Raw genomic sequence first — 7204 nt, forward strand, 5'->3', positions numbered from 1 at the left:
AAATCTTAATTTCTAAATACACTTTCCATCAAAAGGAACCAGGGCTCCTTGGGAAAATGGCTGATTTGAGGGCTGGAACATGGAAAAGACAAGATGCTCCCAGAACACCTTGTGCCAGAAAATAAGGAAGTTGGTCAAAGAATGGTGAGACATATCAAAAGGATTCAAAAGAAGAGCCTGAAGAAGTTCTCACAAGCAAATTACAGGACAATCTGGGCATTAAATAAATAATGATAGTAACAGATTATAGCCAGTGCACTAAATTTTCCAAAGATAATGAAACAGTATCTTCCATTCCACGTGCTCTTCTTCAAATATCACTTTGATACTCTTTCCAAAAAATAAGAGCATCTATGCCCCCACCCCATGAACCTGGGCAAAACTTTATGGCTGCCTTACCTAATAAAGAATGGCAGAATTAATGCCATGTGACTTCCAAGGCTACACCATAAAAATGCCACACTGCTGCCTATTCTCTGGGGACCATGACGCTGGAATCCACACAAGATGTTGAGAGGAAGCTAAACTAGCCCAACAGAGACTACACGGAGATGTTCCACATCAGCCACTACATTTGCGAGTGAAGATGCCACTAAGGCCCGTCAAGTCAACCCCAGCCTTTGGGTCTTCCCAGACTGAGACCCAGACATTGTGGAACTCCTGATCCAAAGAATTATTGAGGTTTTTAAGTAAAATGTTTTATTCTACCAAGTTTTGGGGTAGTTTGGTATACAGCAATAACTAAAACATAACCCACTAGAATATAAACTTTGGATACAAGACACTGGGGTGGGGGGGCAGGTAAAGGCATGTACTGGGGGGAAGGGGATGCCGGGTGGAGGTCAATGGGGGAAAAAAAAAGGAGACATATGTACTACTATTTGTAATACTTCAAACAATTAAAAAAAAAAAAGAATAAAGAATGCTCAAAGGCCAAAAAAACAATGTAAAAAAAAAAAGAATATAAACTTAATTCCATGGTGTTATAATTAAATAAATTGAAAGCTTGATGAGAAATGGAATATTCACAAGGTTTCCAAGCACCTACTCACAAAATACTTAATAATCAAGAAAAAAGAGTAATTCACAGAAGTCTGGCAAACAAACCCAAATTAAGAGACACTGTAAAAAACAACCTATAATACTCAAAAGTGTCCAGATCATACAATATAACACTATTCATAGTAGCCAAAATGTGGAAACAATTCACATGTCCATCAGATGGCCAATGGATAAACAAATGTGGTATATCCATACAGTGGAATGAAAAGCACTATTTGGCAATGAAAAGCACTAGGTACTAATAGATGCTATAACACAAATGTATCTTAAAAGCATAATGCTAAGTGAAAGAGGATGCATACCGAAGTCCTCATATTGTCTGATTCCGCTTACAGGAAACATCAAAAAAAGGACAAATCTAAAGATAAAGGGTAGCTTAGTGGTTGGCCAGGGTGGGAAGAGGTACTGACTGCAAACGAATAGGTTAGGAGTGGGTGGATGCTGGAAATGTTCTAATATTAGATTGTGGTGATGGTTGTACAACTCTGTGAATATATTTAAAAATCAATGAATTATATACTTAAAAAGATCATGGAAGGAAAAACTAAGGAACTGTTCCAAATCAAAAGAAACTAGATAACTAAATATAATGTGCAATTCTATCCAGATTCTTTTACTGTAAATATTATTGGAACTGGCAAAACTTCAATGGTGATAATGTATTGATTTCCTGATTTGATGGTTGTGTTCTGGATATGTAGAAGAATGTTCTTATTTGTAGGTAACAGACAATATTTGGGGTAATGTGGCATCTTGTTTGGCAACCTACTTTCAAATGATGGGGGGAGGGTTTTTTTTAATTGTACTTGCATCTTTTCGTAAATCTGAAATTATTTCAAATGAAGTTTTTAAATGTGTAAACTATAAAAGCTAAAAATAAATCCATAAAATTTGAATTAAAGAAATGTTAGGTAATATAATGAATGCCAATTTTTAATTATAGAAAATAACTTTTAAAGATTGACAATATTCACTAGTAGTGAAGGTAAGTAGAAAAATTTTAATTTCTACATGTTTAGAGAGCAATTTGGCAGTATCTCCCAAGATTTAAATGACAATTTCTACAAGTCAGCAATTCCCTTATGCACCCTTCCTAGGAATCCCCAGAGGAACCAGTTTATACATCTCTCATTGCATTCATCTATGTTGTAATTATCTATTTTCCCTATTAGACTAAGCTTCAGGGCAGGAATCATGTTTTATTTGCATGGCTGGGCCTATCAGAGAGCATAATACATAGCAAATGTTTATAATAAATTAACAAAAAGGGTAATATAAAACGTTAAGAGTCATGAGACATGTGGAAAGGGCTATGGAGGTTCAAAATGGAATGGCTATGGAAGCTTGCAGAGGTGGAGGCCAAGATGTTCCAGGTGAACACATCAGCATCAAAAATGACTGAGGTAAAGGAGGAAAAGTCTGAATATATTTGGCAAAAGGTCAATTAAGCCAATGCTGATCAATGTCTCTCATCATTGATGTTTCTCTCTCTTAGAAATCAATAAAAACATACTTTAAAAAAAGTTAAACACACTGAATTGGGTTCCAGTCTTCAACAGCATCAAGAACCTCATGATGGTTTTATAAAGTATGTACAAGGTGACTTTCCAGCTCACACTGTCTTCTTTAGCCAGAGCAAGGCTCAACAAAAATTTCTATCATATGCTTTCTACTAAATCAGACTTGCTTTCGTTTCCTCCTTAAAGTTCCACTATCCTCTGTATGCTAAGGAAATTAAGTTTGTTGCTTGCAAATAAGTCTAGCCTTATCTAGCAAGCACTAATCTTATTACAGAATTCTGAGAAGCATGGAAACAGGGATTGGTGGACTTGCCTGAGCAGCAGTTTTATAACAGGCTGATTTCATAGGCTGGTTCTTGGAGTTTGTTGAAGAATGACTGACTCAGGAAGATACTGAAATGAAGCTGTGATTGAGCAAGCTTTAAATAGACTCTATAGTAACCTATTCAAGGCTTAGGAACAAGGCCAAGGAATTGTCAGTCTTCTGTTTTATATTTGGAAAATAGTCCCAGCCAATGTGGCTCATTGGTTGAGCATCAACCTATGAACCAAGAGGTCATGGTTTGATTCCTGGTCAGGATACAAGCCCGGGTTTGGGGCTCGATCCCCAGTAGGGGGTATGCAAGAATAGCTGATTGATGATTCTCATCATTGATGTTTCTACCTCTCTCTCCCTTCCTCTCTGAAATCAATAAATGTATATATATATATATATATATATATATATATATATACACACACACACACACACACACACACACACACACACACACACATATTCACAAAGGTTCATCTACTGTTGATGTTTTAAAAAAATTTGAATAGTAAGTTTTTTAAAATATATATTTTTATTATTTCAAAGAAAGGAGAGGGAAAAATAGAAACATCAATGATGAGAGAATCGTTGATTGGCTGCCCCCTCCACACCCCCCCACTGGGGACTGGGGCAACCTGGGTATGTACCCGACCACACCAGCTTGAGACCTAATAGGAAGTGCCCCCATTCCCTCATCATTGTTATTGATTCCCCCAAAACAAGCATTAAAAAAACTTTCCCTTTTTAGCAGTTTGCTAACTGTTTAAGGGTAACAAAACAAAACAAAAAAAATAGGTAAATTATAAAAGTTTCATAACCTTTCAAGAGACCTGGTCTATTGCTGCCACTTTGGGGAAAAGAAGCTCAGTTTTACCATAATTTTTCATTCCAAAATACTATACTTTTTATCCATTCCAAGATGCAAGATTCCATACAAAATGCCTAGTAGATTAACCAGGAAAGAAACTGTTTACTGTTTTCATATTTATAGATCCTCTAATGATGCTGTTCTCCATATATCTTAGTACTCAGTTAAATCTGTACATCTGTAAAAAAAAAAATGTATATTAGGAAACCACAGGCTAATGCAGCTGCACTAATCTATCTATCTCAGTTCACACTAAATTAATTTTAATTTCATAGTGTGGTAAACATGGACCTACCAAAATGTCCATGGATATGTACCAGAAACTGTTATTTCCCAAAGAGGAACTTAAAGGGTTTTGCTTTGTTGTTTAGTATCATGACCATTTAAAAATATTGCATTATGTAAAAAAATACACTCTAAAACATAAAGTCAATCAGATAATAAATACTTTTTAAGCGACAGAACTTTCCTTTGAGTTCCTGTGAAATCTAACTTCTGAAAGAATTTCACTTGAGAGGCAACACAGCACAATGATCTCACCAGCAAGGATTCTGGAGCCACTCTGCTCCAGTTCCAATCAACTCCACAGTTTACTAGTTGTGCTTTCCCAAATTACTTAATCCCTGGGCCTCAGTTGCCTACCTGTGAAACAGGGAAAGTGCAACCTACTCCATGAAGGAGTTGTGAGGATGCATTAATACAAGAAAAGCACTTAGAATATCCGCATTGAGTTTGCTATGAACCTAATGCCAAAAATCGAAATGAAATGTCACAAGCATTGGAATCAGGGGCTTTAAAAAACAAAACAAAAACATATGCCCTAGCTAGCCGCTTTGGCTCAGAGGATGGAGGCTCCACCTGCAGGCTGAAAGGTCTGTGATTGGTTCCAGTCAAGGGCAAGTACCTACGTTGAGGGCTTGATCCTGGTCTCAGGCAGGGCAGCAACCAATTGATGTGTCTCTCTCACATTGATGTTTCTCCCTGTCTCTTCCCCTCCTTTCCACTCTCCCTAAAATCAATAGAAAAATATCCTCGGTGAGGATTAACAAGAACACAGGCTCAACAAAGTCCCCGCTCCAAACGAAATAGTTTGTTCACTATTTGGCCAACTCTCCAGGAGCAGCTCTAAATCACATTACTTGACTCCAACCAGAGATGAACACGCACTTTCCACGACCCTGTTTTTATGTGAGATTCTCCCACAAACAAACGCTCCCCACACCAACGCCTACCTAGACTCCAAGCCCTACTTTTGATAAAACCTGCATACCTTCGCATCACAGCGAGTTTAATAGCATTCAGGCAAGTCTCTCATTCAAATGCAAAAAAAAAAAAAAAGTTAAAATATGTAATTAATTTCCCATTATGCAACTGGGCACTATTTGAACTGGCAGTTAAAATCTCGGACATTCCAAAGCCAAATGTTAGCAGAAATTTTGCAAACAATCTACGTCAACGCAGTCGGCAGCGGGATATGAAAAGTTAAAATTTTAATGTTAACACCTGCATATAAATCATCAATATTCACATCAAACCATCAAAGGTGAAGAAATAGGGATTCGCTGTCGAAGAAATAGGGATTCGATGTCAACTGTTGTTCACACAGTCCTTTTCTTCTGGGGTAAAAATACCACAGGGCAGACTAAGGAGTGACCGCATCTTCATGGCCCACTTTCGCGGTCACTCAAGGCTGGTCCGGGGCCAGTCTGAGGAAGAACCGGGACTGCGCGGGGTGCGCTTTGCAGGGGCCACCCTGCCACCCCCACATCCCGGGCCGTCCCCCTCCCCCTTCTCCGTCCCCCACCCCCGCCCACTGTCCCCCAGTCCCAGCCCTTCGTCTCCCGCCCTGGCCTCGCGGCCCCCTCTCCTCCCGAGCCTGCCCCGCCCCGCGGCGACCACCCCGGTCCCACGTGACACGGAGGGACGACCGGCACCGTTCGGGCCGCGAACCCGCAGTCCGCAGAACGCCGCGGGATTCGTGAGGCGGCCGCGGGTGTGGGCGGGACGGGGCGGAGCCGCCGCCGGGACTTCGCGGGCCCGGTCGGGGGCGTCGTCGCGGGGCCGGGCCGGGGACGTACCTACCGCTGGGCGCCCGGAGTGCCGCCGCGTCCGCTGCCGCCTCTCGCCGCGCCCCGCCGGGGCCCACGCCCGCCTCCGCCCCGCGCGGCGGGACCCCCGCCTCGGCGCGCGCACACCCCCGCGCGACCCTGTCCCCTCCTCCCAGCTCGGCCAGAAAGAGAAAATGGCGCTCGATTTGCCTCCGGAAGTGACGCATGCACTCATTTGCATGTCGGTGCAGTCAGCCAATGGGATGAGAGGGTGCGTGGGACCCCTGGGTCGGGCCTCACAGACCCCTTGGGGACCTTGCCTAAAGCTGGACTGGAGGCTCTGGGGTGGAAGTGGTGGTGTCCTGTAGAAGCCCCCTACCTTGACACCCCTTCTGCCACAGTGGACTGGCCTGCTAGTCCCTTACCAGCATCTGTGCAAACTCTCGTGAGAGTTTGAGTGGATAATGACGTCATTGAAGGGGTGGGGCAATTGTGTCATCAACCACGTGGCCAATCACGTGAGCTCACCATATCTTTGACCTCATTTGCATGGAATGGGGATGGAGCTAGTAGCTGCAGCAGGAATGGGTAGCCCCGCCCACATATCAGAGCCAATAGGAAACTAGCTATGAAGAGAACCCTGCCCTGTCATTGGACAGTAGAACTTGGGCTATCAGAACTTTTACATGTGTGCCCTTGATTGGCACATCTTGGTGAACTGACTGGATAGGGTCTCCTGACTATTTTCTAAAAAAATTTGTCACACCTTTTCTTGAGAATTCTGAGTTTTAAGTTAGAACCACTGTATGTTTTGTAGGTTAATTACATACATTTGTAAAAACTCCTAAATGGCCTTAAAATTCACTTTGCCCAGATTTATTAAATATTGTGAAGCAATAATATATTTTTCAAAATGAATGAAAACATGGAGTAGGAGCTTTCAAAATGGCTTTGGGTCTTCTTTAATTGAGTCAAGCGCCCTCAAGGAGCTTGAAGTTTAATGAAGCCAGGTGTGTATATAAACACCTACCTTTATTTATTGGGTCCCTGTCCTAGTCGAGCTCCTTAATGACTATTCCAGACCTTCCCCACTTCATTGAAGCTCCCTGGCAACACCACCCTTCCTCAACTTCCTTTTCAGTGGAAGGTCATGTCTCCTCCTACTTCTTCCAGAACACCAAGACCATCAGATTTGGTGTTCTACAACCTCCCAGCTCCTACATGCACACCTCTTTCCTCAACAATCATCCTTAGAGCTAGTTTCAGAGGATATTTCTGCCCACATGGGTGGGCTGATCCATCCATTGTTGGACCTTGTCTGTCTGCCCTGCCGGCACCACATTGTCGAGTCATCCCATGGTCCTCCCCTCCCTCACCTCTACTGGTTGGT

The 7204-nt window shown here is 42.2% G+C and overlaps 1 protein-coding gene across 4 annotated transcripts in view; it reads right to left on the reverse strand.

Annotated features, from left to right (window-relative positions):
* ADNP2 (ADNP homeobox 2) overlaps positions 1-6235 on the reverse strand; it is a 38388-nt gene extending 32153 nt beyond the window's left edge. Inside the window, exon 1 of one of the 4 annotated variants that reach the window (XM_080684500.1) lies at positions 6194-6235. The gene's annotated coding sequence lies outside the window, so the exon portion shown is untranslated. Of the gene's footprint in view, positions 1-4670; positions 4728-5844; positions 5982-6193 lie in introns of those variants that run through there. The other 3 variants (XM_080684498.1, XM_080684499.1, XM_080684501.1) reach the window with 3 other exon arrangements.
* Positions 6236-7204: the final 969 nt, after the last annotated feature.

The sequence above is a fragment of the Plecotus auritus genome, assembly GCF_963455305.1.
Source record: "Plecotus auritus genome assembly, chromosome: 8".
Classification (NCBI taxonomy): Eukaryota; Metazoa; Chordata; class Mammalia; order Chiroptera; family Vespertilionidae; genus Plecotus; species Plecotus auritus.